Source organism: Rosa chinensis, chromosome 2 (genome assembly GCF_002994745.2).
Source record: "Rosa chinensis cultivar Old Blush chromosome 2, RchiOBHm-V2, whole genome shotgun sequence".
Taxonomy (NCBI): domain Eukaryota; kingdom Viridiplantae; phylum Streptophyta; class Magnoliopsida; order Rosales; family Rosaceae; genus Rosa; species Rosa chinensis.
This window is the reverse complement of record NC_037089.1, coordinates 57,843,227-57,855,626: the sequence shown is the minus strand read 5'-3', so window position 1 is coordinate 57,855,626 and position 12,400 is coordinate 57,843,227.

Genomic DNA, 12,400 nt, shown 5'->3' with positions numbered 1-12,400 from the left:
GCTTATATCACACAGGAGTCTACTTTTGTAATATAACTCCGTTTAACAAGAACTTTCTACCTGGTCTGAAAGTTGAAGGTCCTTATGCAGTAGGCATACATGAAAGCAAACAAGAGTGTGAAGACAACTAGAACACCAGCCACTGATCCAATGAAGTTTGTGTCAAATCGATAATGGTGTTCTAAGTACCATTTTACAGTGGGGTCAAGTGGTATCCCAGGTGCTTTAATGGTGTCTTCGATATCACCATTTTGTGACACAATCAATCCATACACTGTCCATGCTACTGGACATATCCAGTAATACCAAACCCACCACTTGGGTATTCTCTGAAAATTCAAAAGTTAAAAGAGCTTGGTAAGAGAATATTACTTCTAATAAAACAAAGTAGCTTTATTAATTACTTACTGGTCTAGGAATGAAGAAACTGGAGAAGAGATCGAAGAGTGAATAAAAAGCTCCAGAGAATATGGCTGCTACTTGCAAGTTTGGGGTGATGGAAACGGTCATCATTCTGTAGTATGTGAAGTAAAGGAATGAGAAGAAGGTGATGAAGAAGAACCAGAACCAGAAGAACACGGGCATCCCTTTTTCAGAGTGAGAAGAAGCAAGAATCAAACATTGATTCCAGGGCTTAGCAAGACCGCGAAAATTGCAGCTTCTAGCGCTGCTGTTGTCTTGGGCCACCGAAAGGCCGTCCCTGTCCCTAATAATGACGCCATACATAGCGCCAACCATGAGCATGACGCCATGGTTGCTCCTCCTGGTGGCCATGACGCCACCCACACCAATTTCCATGGCTCTAGTGCCATCATGGGAGATGTAGTCAAACACTTTGCTTCTAATAGCGCTACGGACGCTCAGCCCCAACCAAAATCCTCATTGGTTGCTTCTAAGGCCCCTCACTCTTTCTGCAAAGCCTGTTCCTTTGGGAAATTAGGACTGAGACCGTCCTACGCAAAGGATCCCAAAATACTCATTCCGTTCTTATAGAGAATCTAAGGGGATATTTGTGGACCAATTCAACCATCATGCGGACCTTTTAAATACTTTATGGTATTGGTTGATGCGTCGACAAGCTGGTCACATGTCGCGCTATTGTCCACTCGAAATGTTGCTTATGCTAAACTCCTCGCCCAGATTATTCGTCTACAGGCTCACTACCCTAACCATCCTATTAAGTCAATCCGACTTGATAATGCTGGGGAATTTACATCGAAAACATTCGATGACTATTGCATGTCACTGGGGATTGATGTAGAGCATCCAGTTCCCCATGTTCATACCCAAAATGGTCTCGTAGAAGCCGCTATCAAATGACTACAAATGATAGCACGGACATTGGTTATGCGCACCAATCTCCCTGATTCTACTTGGGGATATGCAGTATTGCATGCAGCGACACTCATTCGTCTATGGCCCACTGCAACCTAATCCTACTCTGCGCTACAGCTAGTGACTGGATACGAGCTTGATATCTCTCATTTACGCATTTTTGGGTGTACCATTTATGTGCCTATTACGCCGCCACAGCGTACTAAGATGGGTCTACAACGACGAATGGGAATTTACGTTGGATTTGAATCTCCAACGATTGTCCGCTATCTTGAACCCTTGACAGGCGATCTCTTCACTGCTAGATTTGCGGATTGTCACTTTGATGAGACAGTCTTCCCATCGTTAGGGGGAGATAAGAACACAGATGTTCAACAGGAATGACAGGAATTGTCGTGATCTATCCCCACTATGTCTCATCTTGATCCCCGTACCGCACAGTCCAAACTTGAAGTGCGAAGAATAATCGAGCTCTAGAACGTAGCAGACACTCTGCCTGATGTGTTTTCTGATGTTGCCAAAGTCACGAGATCACTCATACCTGCTGCAAACGTGCCTGCAAGGATCGATGTCCCAAATACTGGACATCACGCCTCCCCAGTGACACCAGGAGATGGCGCCATTGCCCAACACGGCAATGATGTGGCATCTATGGCCGCAGGTCCCACAAGAAAGCGCGGTAGACCGATTGGTTCGAAGGATTCTCGCCCAAGAAAGAAGGAGAATGAGGCACAGATAAATCCTTTGATCATCGATACTCAAAATCCGTCTCATGAGAATGTTCTGGATTATGGTTATGTCCATGAGACATCATTGGGGGACGCCTCAATGTCAGAACCTATCCCTGAGAACGTAGAGATCTCTATTAATTACACTAGTGTACATGGGACGTGGGAAAGAAACTCCATCATCATTGATGACGTATTAGCGTATTCAGTGGCGCGTGAGATTATGGAGACCGATGACATCTAACCACGCTCCGTTGATGAATGTCAACGTAGAGCCGATTGGCCAAAGTGGAAAAATGCGATCTAGGCAGAACTTGATTCTCTAGCGAAAAGAAAGGTATTCGGACCAGTTGTGCTAATACCGCCCAACACCAAACCAGTTGGTCACAAATGGGTATTCATTAGAAAGCGTAATGAGAAAAACGAGATTGTAAGATACAAAGCTCGCCTGGTGGCGCAAGGCTTCTCACAACGCCCTGGAATCGACTACGAGGAGACATATTCTCCCGTAATGGACGTCATAACGTTCCGCTATCTTGTCAGTTTGGTAGTTTCTAAAAAACTGAATATGCAGCTTATGGATGTGGTTACTGCGTATATATATGGGGATCTAGATACAAAGATATACATGAAGATTCCAGATGGAATTCAGTTACCCAAATCAAGTGGCTCTAAACCACGGAGCGCGTTTGCGATTAGATTGAAACGCTCACTATATGGATTAAAGCAATCCGGACGGATGTGGTATAACCGTCTAAGTGACTACTTGATTGGAAAGGGATATGTCAACAATGAACTATGCCCATGTGTGTTCATAAAAAGGACAAGTTCCGGATTTGCAATAGTAGCGGTTTATGTCGATGACATGAACATAATTGGCACCCTTAAAGAGTTAAGGGAAACCACTGAACACTTGAAATCCGAGTTTTGAGATGAAAGATCTTGGGAAAACACGGTTTTGCCTCGGTTTAGAACTCGAGCACCGTAGAGATGGTATCCTGATTCATCAATCAGCTTATGCCCAAAAGATGCTTAGGCGTTTCAACACTGACAAGATTAAGCCTTCAAGCACCCCAATGGTCGTCCGTAGTCTTGATCCAAAGAATGATCCATTCCGTCCAAAAGATGACGATGAAGAAGTGCTAGAGGCAGAAGTGCCATATCTAAGTGCAATAGGCGCATTGTTGTACTTAGCACAATGCACAAGACCTGATATCTCATTCGCAGTGAACTTGCTAGCTAGATATAGCTCTGCGTCAACCCGACGCTATTGGACTAGTGTTAAAGATATCTTTCGATACCTGAGTGGTACGATCAATATGGGCTTGTTCTTTCCGTACAGAGAGAAGATGGATTCGGATCCATCAAGTGTCGGGGACGCCACACATAGTGGACCGCGTTCCCTTCCCCCGTTCCAAAATGATATAAGTGTTTTGGAAGGTTTTGCTGATGTTGGGTATCTCTCCGACCCACACAAAGGTCGCTCCCAAACTGGTTATGTTTTCACCATGGGAAAAACCACGATATCTTGGAGGTCTACGAAGCAGACCTTAGTCGCTACCTCTTCGAATCATGCAGAGATTATTGCTCTTCACGAAGCAGTTCGTGAATGTATATGGCTTAGGTATATAGTTACGCATGTTCAAAGCAATTGTGGTTTGAAGTCTACCACAGATGAGCCAACGAGCATTTATGAGGATAATGCTACTTGCATTGAACAAATGAAGCAAGGCTACATCAAAGGCGACAACACCAGGCACATATCGCCTAAATTCTTCTACAATCAGCAACAACAGAAGCTCCTCAAGATCAAAGTGAACCAGGTCCGATCTGAGGACAATGTGGCAGACTTGTTTACTAAGTCATTGCCCAAATCCACGTTCGAGAAACATGTGGCAAGAATTGGCTTGCGGAAATTATCTGAACTCCCATGATCGTAGTAATTAGGGGGAGGCGTAGACATCAGGGGGAGATGTCTACATGTTCACCACGAAACGTGAAGGGTGTGTTGTGCTCTTTTTCCCCTTCGACCTAGGTTATTTTTGTCACACTGGGTTTTTGTTACTCGGCAAGGTTTTTAACGAGGCAACGAGAGAAGCACCGCGTTTGGGCAACACAAGGGGGAGTGTTCAAGGAAAACCTAATTTGTGTTTAGCCCAAACTCTAGGTTACTTGACCTAGTGGTAATAGGATTTAATTAGAAGGATCTAGAATCCTAATCAATGTAGAATTACTTTCCTTGTATGATTGAGATTCTATGCATTGTAATCCTCTATATAAAGAAGCCCCTATTATCAATGAGAATACAAAGAAAATTCCTCTCAATTCTCGTTTCCTAAAACACTCCTAACATTTTTTGTTCTCATAATGCCACTTTAGAGCTTAAAAACATCATTTTTTTAGGTATACCTATTTTGCCCTCAGTTCTCTCTGTCTCTCTGTCTCTCTGTCTCTCTGTCTCTGTCTCTCTCTCTCTCTGTCTCTCTGTCTCTCTCTCTCTCTCTCTCTCTCTCTTTTTCAATAGAGCTTATCTGTTTCAAAAATAAATCGCATCCTCATCTTCTCTCTCTCTAATCCGTCTTGTCGGACACGACGACCTTCATCACGGTGCTCGTCAACTCACTGGACCAGCTCGCCGGTGTTCATCACGATGCCAGTTAACTAGGTGGAACTGAATCATGTTGGCCGACTGTAACTAGATCTCCTCTCCTTTCCTCTCCTCTTCCTTTCATCTATGTTGTGAAAAGCTAGGGTTTTGGAAGATTACGACGACGGGGAGCTTGATCGATTTGGTTAATCAGATACAGAGGTCTGTACTGTGGTCTGCGACTACGGCAGTGGGAGATCGAAGCTAGGAATGAGATCGTTCTCAAAGAGCGTGAGGTGAGGAAGAAGAGGCGAGGCTCCAAGATCCAAGAGGTCCGAGAGTGTGAGGATCATGTTTATGCAAGAGAGAGCTTACATTGAAGCCATGGAGATTCAAAAGAAGAAACAATCGAAGCAGAAGAAGAAGAAGAGGAACACATAATTAAGGCTCTGGAAGATTACCATAATGTACAGGTTTTTTTCATCTATCTTTATATTTTGATTCAGTGCTTGCTTTGTTTAGTTTATTGCATGTTGTGCTGTTATTTCTAGCTTTTAAATTTTTCACTATAGATATACATATGATTGTGTACATGTCCATGGTAGGTTAAACGTTAATGTGGAAGCACAAATGTATTGTTCTTTGATGCTTAATTACTGCTTCGTCAGAACTCTATCATATTTGAGATAAGCATTAATTGCTTGGTAGGACTAAGAGAGAATCCTATTCATAGGGAATATCAATTGCTTCTTATTTTGGAATACTTTGACAAGAGCAAATTGTCAGGAGGATGGTTTTTTTATGTTTCCTTGTGATACTTGTGGCAGATCAAAAATGCAAATGACGATGGTGATGATGACTGGGACTATGTAGAAGAGGGACTTGCTGAAATTACCTGGTAGGAAAATGAAATAATTGTCAAGAAGAAAAGAGTCTAGGTTCGAAAGATCAATTGGAACTTGGATTAAATACACAGTATTTAATGGCTACGTTAGTAGATTTTTAAGCTGATGTCAGTAACACTCTATAACTATTATAGTAGCTTTTCAACACAGTGATAGTAGCTTTTTACGACTACATTTAACATTTTCAAGTTGATGTTAGTAGCTTTTCTGTTTTTGTTTTGATTGATTTCAATGCAGTACCTCTCTATTACATAATGGTTTTGAACACAGTGATGGTAGCTTTCTATGCTTATGTTAGTATTTTTTCAAGCTGATATCAGTAGTTTTTCTATTTTTGTTTTGATTGAAAAACTGTTATTGTGGCTTTTCAATACGATGATAGTTGCTGTCTATGTCTATGTTAGTATCGTTTAAAGCTAATGTCAGTAGTTTTTGTTTTCATTTTAACTGATTTCAAATGGTCTTTTGTCAATAGCTTATCAAATTGGAAAAACATGATTTTGAATGAAGTTCAATTTTCTTCTTGTTGTGATTTCGTATCTCTAGCATTTCTTGCACTACAACAGAAAGTCTCTTTAGCGACCAAGTTTTTCACGAGTAATTTATTTTCCTCATTAAAAGTCACATTTAAGGAATAATTAAGTTCCTCACTAAATGCCATTAGGTTTTTTTACAAGGAACATATTTTCCTCCCTATATATCACTTTATACGACGAATATTTCAGTTCATCACTAAAGGTGACCACATTTTGGTCTCCCAAATTGTCATGTTATTAGTGAGGAAATATGAGATTTGAGTGACAAATTTTTTCATCGCAAAAACACCAGTCAACGAGGAAATAATGATTTCATTGTTATTTGTGTGGCGGCAAATTATTTAGAACCCGCCAAATTCAATGGTGACAAAACCATGATTTCCTCACAAAAAGTATACGTTATACGAGGAATTATTTCCTCGTTAAAAGAAACAATTAGCGAGGAAATAACACTTTCCTCGTTATTAGTTTAGCGGATAATTGAGTAAGACCCACCAAATTCAATGGCGATAAAACTATGGTTTTCTCTCTAAAAGTCTATGTTTTACGAGGAACCATTTCCTCGTTAAAAGAAACAATTAGCGAGAAAATAACACTTTCCTCGTTATTAGTTTGGCAAATAATTGAGTAAGACCCGCCAAATTCATTGGTGACAAAACTATGGTTTCCTCACTAAAAGTCTATGTTTTACAATGAATCATTTCCTCACCAAAAGAAACAATTACTGAGAAAATAACGCTTTCCTCGTTATTAGTTTGGCGGAAAATTGAGTATGATCTGTCAAATCCAACAGCAACAAAACTATGGTTTTTCCTCGCTAAAAGTCTGTTTTCTGCGAGGAACAATTTCCTTGTCAAAAGAAGCAATTAGCAAGGAAATAACTGTTTTCCTCGTTATTAGTTCTGAAAATTGGGTAAGACTCTCCAAATTGAACAGCAAAGATATGGAAAAATTTAAGATTAAGAAATAGGTTGACCTGCGATAAATAAATAAATAAATATTTAAACAATTTTATACTTCAAATAAGATTACCAATGAACGATATATATTTGATCACCAATGAAGAAATAGGTGTTTAAATTTGTCGTTACCATTTTTCCTTTTCCTTTTTAAGTGTGGAATGCACTATTGATATATTTGATTTCATGATCATTAAAATTCATATACACAAGCATTATTCATATTTTTGCTTTTAAAAATATGATCAAATATCATGGACCTCTTCAAAACCATAAGCTGGTATTGTATGAATGATTTCATAGTTACTAAACAAGTTAGTGAAAATTGATTGTCCTTCATGATACTAGTACTAATTTGATATGTTCATTTGTCAACATTAGTATGAATGACTAGTTTTCGCTCCCCGGTTTTTTGCAATTGAGTTTTTTTTTTTTTTACTACATCTCTCCTTCTTAAGAATCACTGCATGATACATGATGTGTTTATATTTCTTACCTCGATAATATGACAATGACTCATGATACAACCTGTTTTGTATATACATAGATACTGTCGTTCAATAATATGGATGCCTTTGTTGTTCAATTTGATAGACCACATGTGGAACACACTAGGGTAATAGGACTTTAACAATGCTAACTTCAATTTAAGAGATCATATGTAGAAAATACTACGCAAAATGTGTCTGATGTAAGTATTTAGTTATAAATTATGATAGCAAATATTCAAATAAAAAATCATTAAGCTATTCACAATCCTGTACCCTAATCCCTAACCCCTAAACCCTAGACCCTAAATCTTTTTTTATTTTTATAAACGGCAATGCCAAAGAATTAGAGAAAAAAAGAGCTCGAGAAAAAAATAATAATAATAATAGAGAAGCGGGATGGTGATGATCGAAGGCGGGCATGGAAAAAAAGAAGCGCTAATCCAAAGTTAAAAGAAAAAAAAATGAAGATAAAATACTCCTAGGGTAGAAGAATATCGCCCTTTTCTATCTTTGCCGTTCTTCTCCATAGTTTGATGAAGCTCCATCTCCGTCTCTGAGGCTCCCTCTTTGGATCTACCATCTTTAAAGCTCTCATCTCAGTAAGATCAGATTCATCTTTCTTCTTCCTTGTATATCATTCTTGTAGAGCTTGATTAATCAAGGTCGATCTTTTATTTTCTACTAAATCCAAATGTGAGATGTCATAGTTTATATAATTTGGGGTAATTTCAATCAAACGCTTTCTAATTGAATGCCCAATTCGATCTTAACTCAACATATATTTTGATTATCTTGTGAGTCCAGGACAAGGAGATGTCGATATCAGGTCAATCCAATCTTTTCTGTCGCTACACTACCAATTGCTCTCTTATTCTGGGCACGAATTGGGTCTATGCTACCATATTTTGGTTCCACGTTTCAAGTTGGGGTATCAACTTCCACTAGGTCGATTCGCATTCTCTCACTCTAATTTCGTGCCTGCATTTTGTGATTTCTGATTTTGGTGTGGTTTGGGATTTCTGGTGTTTTGGTGGGTTACTTCTCAGTGACTTATGATAATTGGGCTGTGGTATTCTTCTTCTTGAATGAAACAGATTGTGCAAAGGGAAATGCAGGACAATATTTTCCTCATATATGGACTATGGTGAGTCCAATGCTCATTCTTATATTGACTATTTTGTCATCTTCCTTTACCATTATATCTTGTCCTCTTTAACATGTCATGAAGGTCTCTTTTCTCCTTTTCAATAATACCTGAGCAATGGAAACTTTGTTTGCCTACCTTCAAATTTGCTATGTGTTGTGTATGAAGTGAATTATATCAGAACCCTGAACCTTGTTATTTATCAAATTTACAGATATAGTATTTGTTAGAGTCTATAAGCCTTGTTATATTTCATCAAGCTTTTAGTTATTACCAGCTTTTGCTACTGAAATTGTAACATTAGCCTGCTTACTTTGCAAGATTAGGGATGGAGCATGAAATATGCAGTCTTAAGTGGAAGTGTTGTTTGGATCATTGTGTCTTTTTGGATTTATTTTTAGGGGGGTGTATTCAATTAGGAGTCTATTGGATTGTTTTGTATTTTAGAAGTCTTTTAAAATCTTGTGGTATTCAATTAGGATTTTCAAAAATCCTTTAAAATTTTGTGGTATTCAATCAAGATTTAAAAAATTCATTTTAAATATAGTGGTATTCAAAAGTCTAATGATTTTGAAGGATTATATTAGGTGCTTGATTGTGTAGGATTTGAGGGTGCTCAGTATAAATACCAAACCCTATCCAAAATCCATCCTCTAGACGTGAGATTGTGTAGGATTCTGGGGTGCTTGGTACAAACACCAACTGATCGACGTCTTCAAGTACTGTCGTCGTCAATTGTTACCGCTCGCGCTCGTGCAGAATCCAGTCGCACACAGAGGGAGGAGCTTCTGGTGATTGACGACACTTCGGTCCCCGAAGCTATGACTGCAAAGGCTAGTTATCCATCTCTTTCTCTCTCTTGTTCATCGATTTATATTCATTATTGTTCATGTATGATAGGATAATGGTCCAAGTAATACTATTTTCATGAAATCATAATTATTGCCAATTGCAATTGGTTCTTTTAACAACTGGTGCAAGGTGATTAGTCTTTGTGTGATTTTTTTTGTTTCGTTTTGGTTGAGATTTGGGAATTACACTTGGTGTAATATTTATAGACGTTGCAAGATGCAAACTTGAATTAGTTTAGGGTTCTTGCTCTTGAGCTAATATGGTTCGCCATCTTGGGCTTAACATTCACAATTCCTTGAGATTTCAGCTACTGCTATGGTCAGCGAAAATTACAATCCATTAAGAGCTTTTTTTAACTTGTGAAATGAATGTTCGAGAAACGACAATAGTATTTTACCAGTAGTTCACTAACATTTTAGGAAGAGTAAACTTACAAATAGATGCTATGGTCAATAAAAACGTAGTGAAGCGGAAAATGTTGTCACTTCCTGCCTTTAGAGGGCATTAGGTACAAGTAAATGACATTGCAACATTTGGAATTCATTTAGATTTCTGATGATGCTAGGTTAGTCAAAATGATGGTCCATTAAAGACTTATTTTGACATGCTAATTGTATGAATCTTAGGTTTTACCACATGTCTGTTGACATCCAAGGAAAGGTAGTTACAAATGACTGCGAAATGTTTCTATTGGACCTCTTTATCTGTTGCACTTTTTTTTCTCTAGCGTTCTTGAACTCCTCTGCTTCTTAAGCTTACTAAACAACAATATTTGCTTGGTTATACACAAGCACAAGCAGAAAATGTCATTAATAGCTGTATCAGAGATCATCACATACGAGTTGTAGTATTACTATTCCTCGAGATATTTGACAATGCTGTGTTTAGTCAAGTTGATGGTTTTGACATGTGAAATGACAGCATGAGAAAAATATTTCTATCATTAATTCATTAACATTTCAAGAAGATGGGTAGAGGGTGGTCACGACTTACAAATAGGTCGTTAAAGTACTACGATTGGAGCTATTTACTTGTTCTTTTATATGATTGTTGCAGTACTGTGATTCATTATATGTAACTTGGTCTTATGTAAAATTAGGTTGCTTGTTGTAGAAAATGGTTCACCACCTTTTGTCATCCTACGTACAGTTCTAGGATTAACTGAATGGGAATTTTGAAATTGAATGAAACCTAATAGAAGATGAAGCTATTACTCCTGAAATAATGTCTATTAGGTCACAGTTGGACAATAAGTTGCTGGCTTGGCGATAAGATTTTGAAGTCATGTTTTTGTACCTTGAGTTAATGCTAGAGTTGATAAGGAAGTCAGGGAAAGTTAACCTGCCTTCTCTGAAGTAAACAAGTAGTAGCTAATTACGTGCTATCCGTCCACAAGCTTAATAATTATGGGAATGAAAGTAATAGTGTTCTATCGAATTTAGTTGGTCATTGAGAGGTTAAATTGTAAGTGTACTTCAGTCCATGAGGTACTGTATATATTTTTAGTAGTCAATGCAATTATTAGTCAGTTCTGTACACGAACCTAATGTTCACTCTTGGAGAGACTAGGACTGGAAGTACGGTCGCCGGGTTTCAACTAGGTTGAAGGTTTGCTTCGAGGAGGCTTGATAATCCGAGAGATTGATTGATTTGAGAGTTGTCTGTGTATATCGTCTTTAGCCTCTATATATAGGCTGCTCGTAGATTCACTTTCCAAATATGAATGAAATACTATATTTTAGGTCACAGTTATTGGCCTTGAATCAAATCAAAACTCTTAATAGTTTTGATATCTATCGTATGCAATAATAGATTAACTCTGTCGTAGCAGGCAAGGTTAATTACCTTTTTAGAGACTTTGACGTAATCTTCCTCTTAGCAACGTAATTGCCTCAAGGACTGATTCCTGGATATTGCCTTCGCGAGCACTACGTAGCTCGCGGCATGCAATCATGTATCCCTTGTTTGTTGCAATTAAGGATAATTGCATCCTTCCATATACTAACTATTTGCATGGCTCACGTCCATTATATATAGTTAATGGCTGCTACCTTGATTCCTTGCATATATCTTTGCGCCTTGTTCCACATAACCTTGGCTTTGTACCTTGCCTTGTTCTACATAACCTTGTCTTTTTACCTTTTGTACGTTCACCATGCCTCTTCATCCAAAATGTTGGCAAACTTAATTGCTTGCATATATATATATATATATATATATATATATATATATATATATATATATATATCTTCTGTTGATTGCCAACAAGAATGATTATGCCCCTCCTTAATTGCTCCACCACAAGACATTGCATAGGCAATTATATTATATATATCTCTCTTGATATTTGCGATTAAGGTGGTTGATTCCTTCCCAAACTTGTTTGCATCCTCGATATTCATTGATTTGAGAGTCTTGACAATCAAGCAAAAAAATTACCAGTAATTAATAATAAATCAATGAATATCCAAATTTGCTTAAGGATTGCTTGGTCTTCAAGTGGGCTTTATTTAGCCTCTAAACAATATATTCCAAACTTGTCAAAAATAAATAGCTTGGGCCACGGATATTGGCCCGGATTTCTTCGAGTCCCCCTTGTCGGGAAAAAAAGTTATTTTGGGTTCAAACAATATTATCCTTTAGTCCCTTCACCACTCGGCATCTATGCAGAAGCTCAAGGGACTGAGGCGGGTTCTGTTTGAATCTAAATTTGGCAAGCCCTACATGGAAGACAGGTGGGTAGAGCCCACAACGAATTTAGCATAGAACCGCTGTTGAAAGGTTGAATAGCCGCAACATAACTAAGAACCACGGTCAGTGACCGCAGCATAATGAATGTCAGCAACGCTTATAATAGATCGTG